The sequence below is a fragment of the Notamacropus eugenii genome, chromosome 7 (assembly GCF_028372415.1).
Source record: "Notamacropus eugenii isolate mMacEug1 chromosome 7, mMacEug1.pri_v2, whole genome shotgun sequence".
Classification (NCBI taxonomy): Eukaryota; Metazoa; Chordata; class Mammalia; order Diprotodontia; family Macropodidae; genus Notamacropus; species Notamacropus eugenii.
The window spans coordinates 55,227,454-55,241,637 of record NC_092878.1 but is presented as its reverse complement, the minus strand read 5'-3'; the positions used below and the strand labels follow the sequence as shown (position 1 = coordinate 55,241,637).

The 14,184-nt window shown below is 38.9% G+C and overlaps 1 pseudogene; it reads left to right on the top strand.

Annotated features, from left to right (window-relative positions):
• The window catches only part of LOC140514462 (uncharacterized), a 66,343-nt pseudogene that overhangs the window by 4,519 nt on the left and 47,640 nt on the right, over positions 1 to 14,184 (top strand).

Below are 14,184 nucleotides of genomic sequence, written 5' to 3'. Positions count from 1 at the left end.
GTCTCCTCAATCTTCTCTAGGCTTTACATTCCAGTTCCTTTAATCTTTAGAAGGCATGGTTTCAAGTCTCCTCACTTCCTTGATCAACCCCTTCTTAGGGGCTCAGTGCTTAGAACTGGATGCAATGCTCCATATGTTGTCTGAATCAGCCAGAGAAGGGCAGGGCCACCTACCACCGCCTTGCCTTTGAATATTAATAAAGACCAAAATTGCATTTGATTTTGCTGTTGCATTGCCACATCATACTTATTGACTTGTATGGAGTTTTTGATCCATCAGATCCTCCAGATTTTTTTCACTTTAATTGCTATATATCCACATGTCTCCTGCCCTATACTTGATAGCTGTGTTTTTAAGCCCAAATAGAGGACTTTTATCTTTAATATATTTTTCCACATATACAAAGGTTTTTTTTTTTAATTAATCTATGATTATATTATAGAGAGGCACTACAATGAAAATCTGACTTTAACACTGGAAGAACCTGAGCTCAAGTCCAGCCTCTGGCCCATATTGGCTGAGTGACCCCTGGAAAGTCATTTAAATCAATGTTCTGGGCAACTCTGAAACTATATATTGGAGAGTATTGACTTGCATCGTTAGAGGGACTTCCTTATCTAGGAGCTCCCTATCCCAATGAAAGCACAGACCTGTACCATATCCCTCTCATGATTATATTTTCACCTTGTTAGCTTCAGTTGATCCATACTCATTTGGATCACTGGTCTGTTATTTAGTGTATTAGCTGCTGCTCCTAGCTATGTATCATCTGAAAATTTAAATGCATGCCACCTATATCTTTATTCCACTAAATCACTGGGAAAATTTTGAATAGATTAGAGCTAGATTAGGATCTAGCTTCATTCCATCATAGCCCTTTTCCCTTCAGTCTGACATCAATCAATCCATTCATCACCACACTTTGGGTCTGGTTAGTCAGCCAGTTCTGAATTCACCTAACTATGCCGTTAGCCAGTCCACATTTTGCCATCTTGCCCAAAAGAGTATTATAAAAGGCTTTGTTAATCAAGATATACTATGTTCAAATCCTTGACAACAAAAAGAAATAAGGTTCATTTGACTTCCCTTGTTCTTATTACACCCATGCAGGATCACAGTGATCACCTCTTCCCTTTCTAAACACTCACAAACCTTGAATTTTACCAGAATTTGCTGTCAAGCTTAGTAACCTAAAGTTTCAATTGCCTACCATTCCCTTTTTTTGAAAACCACACAGCCCCCTTTCTCCTTGTGACCGATTGATAGTTGGTTCCTCCTTTTTTTGCAGGGGACAATAGACTCCATGATGCTGAGCGCTGTCTTGTACAACATGGTGTTTTATGGACTCTATCATCTGCTCATAGTCCTCGGACTCCAGACCGAGTTTCAGAAGCAGATATTTAGAGGTTGCTCCATGGAGTGATGGAACAGCTGGGCATTGCTAGGCCCCATGTAGAATATGCGGCTCATCAGGCTATGAATCTTGTGGGTCCACAGAGCATTGAAGGTACTATGTTTTATCCCTTCTTGGTTTTGCTTTGTCTTTTATTAATTGACTTAAAAAAAACCCTATTACATCCTCTTTGGTCCTTTCCCACTATTTCCCTTTTCTAGGCTTTGTATACCCACATATAAAGGAGGGATTTGCTCCCTATCATAATGTCTTAACTGTAAAATGGGGATAATAACGGCACTTGCTGCACTGGCTTGTTGTGTAGATTAAAAGAGAGAATATTTGTAAAGTGCTTAGCACAGTTGCTGGAACAAAGGAAATGCTTAATAAATGTTTCCTTTCAGTTCTTCTCACCCAGTAATCCAGAAGGCTATGTTTGGGATTGACTAAATGCATGCACTTATATCAGTAACTTGGTACTGGTGTTGATTTAGGTATACTTACCCATTTCCATTAGGCTCCTTTGACTGCATTATACTTCAGTAAATATCTGTATCTTTGTAAAAGCAGGAAATGCCTGGTTAGTCACCCCCGCCGTTGTCATGGAGAAAAGGTTCATGTGACTTTCAGAGTTTCCATTAATATCTTGGATCCTAATTATATGTGTACTGATGGAGAGTTAGTAGCTCACCTGGAAATTAAAAATGAGAGTTTATTCAATTTTCTTTTTAACCAGCTTTTCTAAACAGGAAAATAAACTAACAATCTGACATTTTTTACCAGTTTACTCTTCTCCTACCCTTTCTCCAGTTTTATGTCTTGTAATAATTGTTGTTGTTTGACCAAGACAGAGTGATATCTTGACTTTTGGACGTAGTAAAGAGCATGCTGTTTCCTAACTCTGTCCTTATTCTGTCAATCAATATTGTACTCACTTCAGTGTCAGAAATTCTGGGTTTGAATCTTGACTCTTCCAGTTGCCAACAATGTTACATAAATTCTCTGAGTCTCAGTTTCTTGATCTGTAAAATGAGATTGGTCATATTTGTACAAGTTACTTGAAAAGATTACTGTTAAAATCCCATGAGTTAGTTTTTGTAAAGGTATCGTTCATCCTTCTTTCTCGAAAAGGACCAATGAATGACATGACAAGTGTGGTGTCTTGACTTGCATGTAAATTGGATTGAAGTGAGGCAGAGCTTGGCAAAGTCATCAGCTTCACTCTCTCCTCCAGTCCAGAGGCAAAATAAAAGTCAAGATGACTGGAAATACTGTAGTCTCTGCTTTCATGGGGCTTACAGTGTGGCCAATATTAGTTGCCAGGCCAAGCTTCTGTTGCTTGGTAAAGCCCTTTGTCAATGATACAGCACTATAAAAATGTGAACCTATTTTAATTGTAATTGATTAAAGAACCAAGAATCTCATGATTATGTTCCCAACACAAAGCTGTAAAGGGAATTTCTTTAGATGTTAATCTTCCTTTTTCATGAACTACCATTTTTTGGGGGCTGACTTGTAATTTCAGTGGTGTTGGGGGCTACCAATGCAGATTGGCATCTGTTTGTCACAACTTATAGTCTCAGAGAGTTGTCTGAAGAGTTTGTGACTTTACCCAGAGTCACGCAACTCTTAGGTTTCAGAGGCAAGACTTACACCTAGATTGTCTTTTTGTTTTGTTTTCACTTTCCTTTGTATCATTCACTGTTAACACAGTACCTGGCATAGGTCAGGAACTTAATAACTGCTTGTTTACTTCCTGACTCCAAATGCAACTCTCAGTTCACTTCATCATACCACTGTCTAGTGCTATCAAATGCAAAAAATGTTCCCATGGAAAAATATTCCATTCTGAATTGAGTAAAAACTTGTAGTTCGGTAAAGGTGGTGTCCATGAAACCATCTGGGGTTTTCTTGGCACAGATGCTGGAGTGTGGTTTGCCATTTTCCTTCTCCAGCTCATTTTAAAGAAGAGGAAACCGAGGCAAACAGAGTTAAGTGACTTATCCAGGGTCACACTGGTAGTAAATGTCTGAGGCTGGATTTGAACTCAGAAGATGAGTCCTCTGTTCACTGTGCCAATTAGCTTCCCAACTAATGTAGTTATACAGCCTGTATTTCACATACACAGAACTCAGAACTCTGTTCTCTTCATTAAAATCTAAGTTCTTTGAGGGCAATGACTCTTTTGTCCTTTGCATTATCAGCTTTAATATCCTGGGAAGCACTTGATAAATGCTAGTTGATTGATTGACCCACCTTTGCTGAGGGATACTACTTATTTCAAAAGGCTCACGATTTCTTCACTCCACTAATGTAAATTGCAACTTCTCCATGTCCTAATAGACACTTGTCATGAACTCCTGTGGCTGAAAACACCCATTTTGTGGTGGCCATCCATTAAGACCTTCACCATCAGGTCTACCTCAGGACAGGTTGGCTGGCCTTGTACTAAGCTGACCTGCTGTATGCCTATACAGTCCTATAGAACAACAAGTTATAGAGCTTGGTTTCCTATTATGTCAATGACACAAATTCGTGCATCTCTTTTTCTCAGCCCTGGTTCCATTAAGTATTGATTCTACTTTTGTCTGAACCTTCATCATTATGAATTTATTATATACTACCTTATTACCTCATTGTCCTGGCAAGGGAAGGTCTCCGATGATGTTGGGCAGACCCCTGTGGAGGAGATGTGCTGGGAGGACATGGGCAGTAATCACAGCATGACGAGGTGTGTATTCATTGTAATCTGTACCATTGGAGAGGGTACCCCCATGAATGAGAATCGTGCAACTCTTCCAGGTGAATGTCAGAGTTGGGGGGAGACCTTCAGAATCCTATAGTCTCGGAAACAAGTCACAGTTCAGATTGCACAGATCTGATAAATATTATATATTTATATTTATATAAATAATATTTAGGTAGTCCTATGCATAAAAAGTATTCTACTCTTTTAAATTTGGGGGAAAAGAAATAAGCATTTAAATAGTACTAAAGTAAAAAGATGAGCGTTTTAAACCTAAACATGTAATTGAAGTTTGAGGCCAGTGATCTCATGCCCATATTGTACAGTTGAGGAAATTGAGACGCAGAGACTTGTCTAAGGTTACACACCTAATAAATAACTGAGTCGGGACTAGAACCTACCTCTTCTGTGGTTGATTCTAGAGTTCTTTCTGTTGCCTGTCATTGTCTGCTCAACTTGTCTAAACCTAAATTCATCATCTTCCTTCACTGCATTAAATCGGTTCCCTTTTCTCCTTATCCAAAGCATCACTGTTCTTGCAGTCTTTGAAGCTTGAAACTTTTGAGTAATTTTGGGAGCTTTTTCTCTTTCATTTCTCACATCCAATCATTCACTATGTTTTGTCCATTTTTTCCTTTGAGAATAGATTTGTCCCTTCCTCTTCATTCCCAATACCAACACCCATGTCCAAGGAAGGAAGGAAGGAAGGAAGGAAGAAAACAACTTTTTTATTAAGCCCTTACTGTGTGCCAGGCACTGTGTGCTTTGCAAATATTATTTCATTTGATCCTACTAACAATCCTGGAGAAATAGGTCTATTATTATTCCCATTTCACAGTTGAGGAAACTGAGGCAGACAGAGGTTAAGTGATTTGGCCAGGGTTACGCAGCTGGTAAATGTCTGAGGTCACATTTGAATTCAGGTCTTCCTGACTCTATCCTCTATCACCTGGCTGCCTCATTATTTCGATTCCTATTACTGTAATGGCCTCCTAATTGGCTTTCCTGCCTCTAGTCTTTTCCCCTGGCTTCTTCCTTCCTCCCTGCCCCCAATCCATTTTACGTACCGTTGCCAGATGAATCCTCTAAAACACTTTGAAGCAAATTACTCCTCACAGAATTGGTGACAGGATCAAATGAAGTGATACTCAAAGCATTTGTAACCACCAAGACCTACATAAATGTGTGGGATTATTATAATGTCAAGATTATCAACAACCTACAGTGTACCATGTCAAAGCTGAATTCCTCTGCCGAGTTTTCTAAGCTCTTCGAGCATCCAGCCTTTCCCTACTTCTTATACTACACAACGCGATCTTGTCACATCACAGTCAATCCATTTTTCATACGCTTATGCTTAGAGTTTAAATAATATGTAATTGCTTTATGATAAACGTTTAATGATGTTCATCATGGCATTGTCAGATGAGAATATGCAAATTACAGGGGAAAGTGAAATTGGAACCATTTGGATAACAGTATCCAAATGAACTGACCCTGGCGTCCCTACAAAACTCATCTAAAAATATCCCTGAAACACATAGCTTCAGTGCTGTGCCATATGCCAGGGTCAGTTAATATGCCCAGCTGGAATGTTGTCATTTTTGTTACTTATTCTTCAAAATTCTCTTCCCCACTTAATTTTCTTTCTTCTGACAACATTTTTCTTTCCACTCTGAAAGGAAGAGTAAAGTCACCTTCATTATTAGGTCACTTTATCAAAGTTATGTGATTTTGTGGAAACTCAACAGTTCTCATCAACAGGAAGAAATCTGGGAGAAGCAACATGTGGCAATGGAAAGTTATAGAACCTGAGCTTGAAAGCTTTTGCAGAATGTCTTGTGTAACCTTTGACAAATTATTTAAACTTCTGTACCTCCATTTCTTCAAATGTAAAATGAGGGGATTGGGAGAGAATGCCCAAGGTTCCTTCCATGGTCCTGTTAGGGAAGCTTAGAGAGTTACATATCCTTAAATGACTTGTGTGTGGTCATGTCAAAGGCAGCATACAAACCCAGTTCTTTCTGACTCCTCTATACCAAGGTTCCTTCCATTGCTCCCATCTTCCTCAAAAAACACAATTGATTTAATTCGACATTGTTACAGTTGAGTTCATTCTATTTTTCACAGATGACTGGGGGTAGGAAAAGTGGAATGAAGGGAGTGGACTGCATGGCTCCTCTGGTGCCTTCCAGCCCAAATTCTATGGTCTTCTGAGCAGTGTTTGGTGAGAGGCAAACCATGGCATCGTGAGAAGCTAGTCTTAGAGTCAGGAAGTTCTAGGTTTAAATCCTGATTTTGTCACACATACCCTGGTCTGTGACTGTGTAAATAACAACCTCTCAGTCTCCTCTCAGTATATAAGACTACAAATTGGAGAACATATGCCAGTGTGTACCGGTAGAAGGAGTTTCCTTACTAGGAACTTCCTCTATTCATGAAAGCAATGTTCTGGACCAAAAAAATATTTTAATCTACTACTCTCAAAAAAGAAAATCATGCAGTTCAAGATAGGAAGAAGTCATTTTTCTGCTCAGTTTAAAAAACAAAACTGTCAGTCTATTTCACAGAGAGTTTAGAAAATGTCTTATTATGAGCTTAGTGTCATAGAAATGCCCTTTGATCTTGGCCATTTTATGACTGTCATCACCATAGTAACAAGGTATGCTAGTTGCCTTTACCTAGTGGAGCTACGAGAAGATATGGCGGCTTTCCCATTCACTCAGCAAGGAGTCCTCCAGGGTACAGGTGTCTGGAAGAAACCATATTGGTCCTTTTCCTTGTGAATTGTCTCACACAATTCACAAGCTCTGGAGAGCTCTATTTCCACATCAGTCAAAGACTAAGGAATTTCTGTTCCTTGAATGTCTTGTAAGGAACCTCTGTCAAAGTTGGCTGTAAGCCAACCTTCAAAATTACATTTTGTTGGTACAGCCACAGTCAGCTAACATTTATTAAGTACCTACCGTGTGCCAGGCACTAAGCACTGCTTTAACATAAGACACATGGAGTAATGAGTAAAAGGAAACATTCAGTCATATGTTCTAATACCTTGTCAATCACTTCCAGACAGTTTTTGATCTCCAAATGGTTTTCCCTCAATACCCACCACCATTTTCTTTTTTTCAGGCCAACCCTCTTTCCTTCTATACTATACCTTATGTTTCTTTAGAGGTTTTCTCCCATGAAATCCAAAGGCATTTGTAGCTATTAATTCATTGATTCTCACAATGTCCATGTCAAGCAGGTGGGAGGTCAATGTCACGCCATATTATTTCCCAAGTTAATGCATTTAAAAGTATATTGTTGTTATTCAGTTGGATGGGATTGTTTCCCCCCCCCCCCCGAATTCTTCATATTCCTCATTTCTTGTTGATGTTCAGTTGTGTTTGACTGTTCGGGACTCCATTTGGGATTTTTGTGAGAAAGATATTGGAGGAGTTTGCCATTTTCTTCTCCAGCTCATTTTACAGATGAGGAAACAGGATTAAGTAACTTGCCCAGGACCACACTGCTAGTGTCTGAGGCCAGATTTGAACTCAGGGAGATGAGTCTTCGTGACTCCAGGACCAACACTACCCACTGCATCACCTAGTTTCACTGTAGGGCATATATACCAAAGGGAGGTAAATTAAGTCAAACAAAAAAAATCAATAAGGATTTATTAAGTGCTTATTATCTGCTGGGGATACAAAGAAAGGCAAAAAGTAGTCTCTGCTATTGAGTAGTACATAACCTAGTGGAGGAAACAATATACAAACAACTGTCTACAAGTAAATAAATATGATAAATTGTAGGTAATCTCAGAAGGAAGGCGCTGGTAACAAGGGAGCCGGGCAAAGGCTTCTTGCAGAAAGTTGAGACTTGAAGGAAGTGGGGGATGCTGGGAGGCAGAGAAAGGGAAGGAGTCATGGGGGACAGCCAGGGAAGGTGCATGGAGCTGGGAGGTGGAGTGTTTTGTTAAAAAAAACCCAAAAAACCTCAGCAAGATGGGCATTGTCCTTGAACTGTAGGACAGATGGAGAGAAGGAGACTAGAAAGACAGGAAAGGGCCAGGTTATGAAAAATGCTTTCTTTATGGTCCATTAAATTTGCTATTTCTTAAAAAAAAGTTTTTATTGAGGTCTTTTTCTACCACATCACCATGGTTTCCCCTAGTATCCTTTCCCCTCTCCCTTCCAGAGGAACAAAGGAAGGAAATATGCTGGGGTTTTTGAATATAATAAAGAAAATAACCAAAAAAAAAATCAACGTAACAGATCAATACCTTGAAAAAGTCTGAAAATGTGCAACATACAGTTCTTATGTACCTCTATGGCCAAGATCAAAAAACATTTCTGTTACACTAAGGATTTGGATTAGATGACTTCTGGGCTCTCTGAGCCTATGAACCTCTCCAGACTTGGTCCTGGCCTTCAAATGACAGATGTGTAGTCATATCTGCTAGATTTCTTTTTTAAGGACCATACCTTAAACCCAAATCACTCTGGCTCTCATTAACTGTCCCACCATAGGTTCCAGCTCAAGTCTCATTTGGTCTTTGGGCTCTGATGGCTCTGAGTGAGTATAAATTGCAATGGTCTCTGTTTTGGCCAGAAACCCTGACAGTCTTCCCCTCCCAAATTGATTTTTTTTGCTTTGGGTAGGTAAAAGTGGCCTTTCTTTGCCTCATTTCTCACCTAGCTTTAATCACTGAATGGATGTTGCTTGAGTCAGAGACCTGGGAAAGACCTTAGCTTAAAAAAGGCCAAGGTCTCCTATTGCATTGGGGCCATCCCTAGTCTTCCTGATCTATATCTTGCCACTTGCACCCAGATGTCTCTGGAGGGGAGAGAGAGGCTGGTTATTTTGTACAGCCCTGCCCCAGTTAACAATTCACTTGCAAGTCATGATGTCATGGTTGTCTTTAAGAATGAAAGACAATCAACCTACTACGTTAAGCTCTGGCAATACAAACACGATGAATGAAATAATCCCTCTTCTCAAAAAGTTTATGCTCTAATGAGAGAGACAACAAATACACACACACATATAGACACATATATACATACATACTGAAAATAATAAAGAGAATGAAAACAAAGTAGTTTAATATAAAGTAGAGAGGGAGGGGTGGTGGTGCTAGAATGTGGAAAGACCATGTGAAAGGTCTTCAGCGATGTCTTGAAGGAAGAGAGGAATTTTGTAATGTAGAGATAAGTAGGTATTATATTCCAGGCATGAAGGATAACCATGAAGGAGAAGGAGATCATTGTGAGGAATAAAGTGGCCTCAATTTTCCAGGCAAAGTATGGGAGGCTTGAGAGAAGAAAAGGTTTGGAATAGCTTCTCTGGAATTGTGAGTTGGGAATTCAGTTAGGAAGGAATTAAATCATAACAGTAGTCAGCATTTATATAACACTTTAAGATGTACAAAGAATGGTAAATATTTCATTCATTTTATCCTCACAAAAACCCTGGGAGGCAATTGTTTGCATTTTACTAAAGACAAAGCAGAGGCAGACAAATTAAGTGACTTACCCAAAGTCTCTGAGCTAATCAGGAAGACTCATTTTCCTGAGTTCAAATATGGCTGTGTGACCCTGGGTAAGTCATTTGATCCTGTTTGCCTTGGTTTCCTCATCTATAAGTGATCTGGAGAAGGAAATGGCAAACCACTCTATTATCTTTGCCAACAAAACCCCAAATGGGGATCACGCAGAGTCAGATCTGACTGAAAAATGACTTAACAACAACACAGCAACACTCTTCTGTCTAGTTACCTCCTAATAATGATAATAACTATGCCACAATTATATATACCATATATATACACACATATGTGTGCATATATGTGTATGTAGGTGTGTATATATGTGTATGCACACATACATATTCAAATACACACCAGTAGGTAGGTGCTATTATGATCCCAATTTTAAAGGTGAGGAAACTGAGACACAGGTTAAGTGACTTGCCCAGGATCATACAGGTAAGTGTCTGAGACAAGATTTGAACTCAGGTCTTCCGAATTCCATGTTTAACTCCCTATTCTCTGTACCACTAGCTGCCAGTGAGGGTCCAGCTGAAGCTAGATAACACAAATTTATAGTGAATCCAGTTGGTTTCCCTTGCATTATGAGAAATCATTGAGAAAATGACACAGTCATTTGGAGCTCACAAAGAGGGAGCTGCAATTCTCGATTTCACCACAAGAGGACAGCAGCTGCATCTTATTTGTAGGTAAGAGGAAAGCCACACAAAGTGAACCGGTCAGGCACTGTACATTTGGAGGCCCTGTGGGTCCCTGGGAAGCCTCAGCTGATTTTTGTTTTCAGAGGACCAGAAAAATCACCCTATTTCCAGGTCATCTGTGGTGTGGTGAACCCTAAGATCTAATAGGACTGGATCACAGGTTTTACAGTTGAAATGGAAACTGATATTTGTTTGGTCCTTTAGGTCATCCTGGACCCACCATTCTCTATGTGCCCCTCCAGTTAGCTCTCCATCCTTTCCTCTGCCACTGAGCTCAGAGGATGTGCCAGGGCCACTCTGGACCGAAGCAAACTGCTTCATTAGAGCTACACTAGGAATACAAGAACGAAATGCCTTCATCCTTTCTTCCTCTATGTTGCGTATCAGCTTGCATGTATGAGCTGGAGCTGTTTCCCTAGCATTATTTTAAGTACGTAACAGTGGTGACTTTTACATTTTTCGTCTGTGTAACTTTTCAGCTTTATACTGTATAAGATAATGAAATCCTGCTTCTAAAGCCTAGAAAATGTCCTTTTTTTCTGTTTGCGTTATTATTAAAATTTTGGATAAACTGGATAAGATGACATCTAAAGTCTCATGATTCTGGTCAGACCATGGAAAGGCTCATGTGAGTTGCTCATTTTATACTTGAAGTCTAACCACCATTGTACTTCTGAATTTCCAGATAAAATGACTGTTTGAATGAGAAAGTCAGGGACCTGTGTGTTTTAAGAAGAATGATTGATTTTAACATGGAAGTGATAACCTTCACTTTTTGCCATATCACTAAGTGCCCATACTTATTGGTTACACACCAATGTGAACAAGATTGATCCTGGCAAAATTGTGAAGTGAGCAGAGCTGGTCTACTTTGGTAATTCTCTCACATCTAGACTCTTGAAGACACTTACTTGGCTCTGCCTTTTGGAGTAATTCATTGGCAAGTAACAGTAATTCCCAAATAAATCAGTGGATTATGTTTATTCCTCTGTAGTAGCATTAGCATATATGAGAAATACTTCTGGGAAAAGGGTTTTGATTTGAATAATTTAGGGAAAGTAGATATAGAAGGCCCTATAACCTAACTACTCCTTGGCTTGTGCTAAGTGAGGCAATCTTTCTGGGTCTCAGTGATCCCTTGGGGAAACTGGAATAATCATGTACAACTTTTTGTATTGGAACATTGTTTCCCAGACCATATTTCCCAGAATCCTGGTATTCCAAATGATTCAGAAAGGAGTTCAGGGAGAAAATTTCCAATGTCAGCAATATTTCCAGCCCCCCCTCCCCCCAAAAAATTTGCTATAAAGTGTTGCATGTACTTAAAACTTTTACGTGTGCCATTTTTAAAATGTGAAAAGGGTTTAAGTTTTTTCTTTCTTTCTTTCTTTTTTGTGCTTTAAAATTTCCAACACTTTATCTTTGGAGTTTTGTATTGTATACATTTACCATGACCCTTGTCCAGCATTTCTTGGTTCTCTCCATATATTTCAAGCTGAAAATCTGTGATATAATTAAGTGTGGAAACTCCTGTCCTGCAGAAACAACTGGCAAAATGGGAACATTTTGTATAAATAAATTATTATTCATAATATTCTAATAGAGTAGTAAAAATGATTTTAGTTGCTTGGTTGCCAACGAACTCCTTTCTAAGGGGATATACCCCAATTATCCAAATCAAGGAGAAAGTTTAATGTGAATAATATAAAACAATAGATACTCCCTAGTTCATTTTGGAATGCAGACACAAATTCACTCAGGCTCAAATCCTCTGTGCCCAAGTCTGATTTCACTCCCAGCTCAGGGCTAGTTGGGCAATAGGGCTGAGGCAGGAAGCCCATGTTTTCCCAGATAATCTCCAACAATGAATGCAGACGGATATAGGAGGACTCCAGCTTACCAATGGGTTGTGTTCCCAAAATCCATTTCTAAGTGGTTTGGAACTCAGAATGGATTTTTCCATAAAATCAGTATATAATGTGTGTGGGGGGGGAGGGGGGGAGGGTTGGGATGTGGGAGAGGAAGGGGGGATAGAGTTGAGAAAGTACAAAGATAAATGTTTTTTTTTCCTAAATATCAGCAAAAATCAGCATCAGCAGTAGGAAGACCTCTGTCTTCACTAAAACAGAAGTATCTTCATTTAAAACAATGAAGATGACCATGGTAGATACCTATGGTGGTCATACAAATCCTTGTTTCATCCTCTGATAGGTGTTGCAATTCAAAGGATCCCTGGACAAATTTATCTCTTTGCATCTACCAAGGACTCTTTTACGATCTTAATTCATGGGACCTTATTAGAAGAGTGCCTTTGATGTTGCATTTTGATCTAGAGTTTCACATGTTTTTTTCATAATCAACAAATGGCAATCAATGAGATCTTATGTTCCTTAGACAAATTTTGGTTCCTTATGTTTCCTATAGTCAGTCTAGATTGAGTGTTTCGAAAAAATGCGCCCGTTCCCATCTCGTATTTTCATCAAGCGTACTTTTCATAGTATGTAGATCATTCTCACAAAGATTTTATAAAGATGAGAAAACAAGCATTTGGGTCAGTAGTTACTGATGTCTTAATTGCTCTATAAAAATAATACCATTTGTGATACCTCCTCTCTTCCCTAGGTCATTTGGTATTTTCAGTGCTTTCTGATATTTTCAAAAATGATCCCTAGGTTCTTGCAAAATTGTGTTACCAACAACATAAGCCTCTTTTGTGCATACTTTGTTTTGGTGAAACTTGTATTGTTTTCATCTCTGTAGTGTCAATTTTATTTTCTTATAGAGCATGGCAAGGGCTGAATTCTGTGTTTTCATGATCAGCAATGATGAAAATGATTGGCCATAGAAATGTTGACAGATCTGTTCCATTTTTTTGTCTGTTTCTTTTTCTTCTTCCAGTTTCAAACTTTCTACATATTCCTATTCATTGTTCTTCACTGTTTTGTGAAATGATCCTGCTTAGAATTAACACCTGTGCAAGTCACAAATCTTGAAATATTAAAGAAGGGTAATAGTGTAGTTTGTATCCCCGAACCTATTCAATTTGACATTGAGAGGGAGCTAGTTAGAATTGTGATAGGTAGCTGTTCGATATACTGGGTGATACTCTGGACTAGAGTAAGGAAGACCTGAATTCAAATCCTACCTCAGATACTTACTAGCTATGTGACCCTGGGCAACTCACTAAACTACTCTCAGCCTCAGTTTTCTGACTTGTTAAATGAGGATAATAATGGTTTCTATTACATTGGCTTGAAATGAGGATCCCATGACATAGCATATATAAAGTGCATGGCAGACCTTAAAATGCTATATAAATGTTAGCTGCTATTATTATTAGTTAGAGCAAGTCAGCTTGGAATGAACACTATTTCATATCTGCATAAATCCCTCACTTAGTGCATATTCATTCAGTGTTCATTATTTTGACAGGCATCGATCAAGCTCATATTACATGTAAAACTATCTGCTAGGTGTTGAGTATTCATTTAAAAAATGACATACTCTCTTTGCTCAATGAATTTATAGCCTAAGCGGGAGGGGATAACCTGGAGGTGAATAAATACAATGCAGAGTAAACGTGCAAAGGAGGTAACTATTTGAAGTATTTTGACAAGATCACTTTCAACTGGGAGGATCAAGAAAGTTGATACCTGTACTGATTCTATAAGAGAAAGGAGGAGGAAAGAATTTAAATAGGTGGAAATGAGAAGGCAGCGTATGCCAAAACTGTCTGCATTTGTGTGCAAGATAACCCCAGCTCCCTTCCATCTACTTGGGTTGGTATAATCCTTCTCTGTTTGGGAGGTAA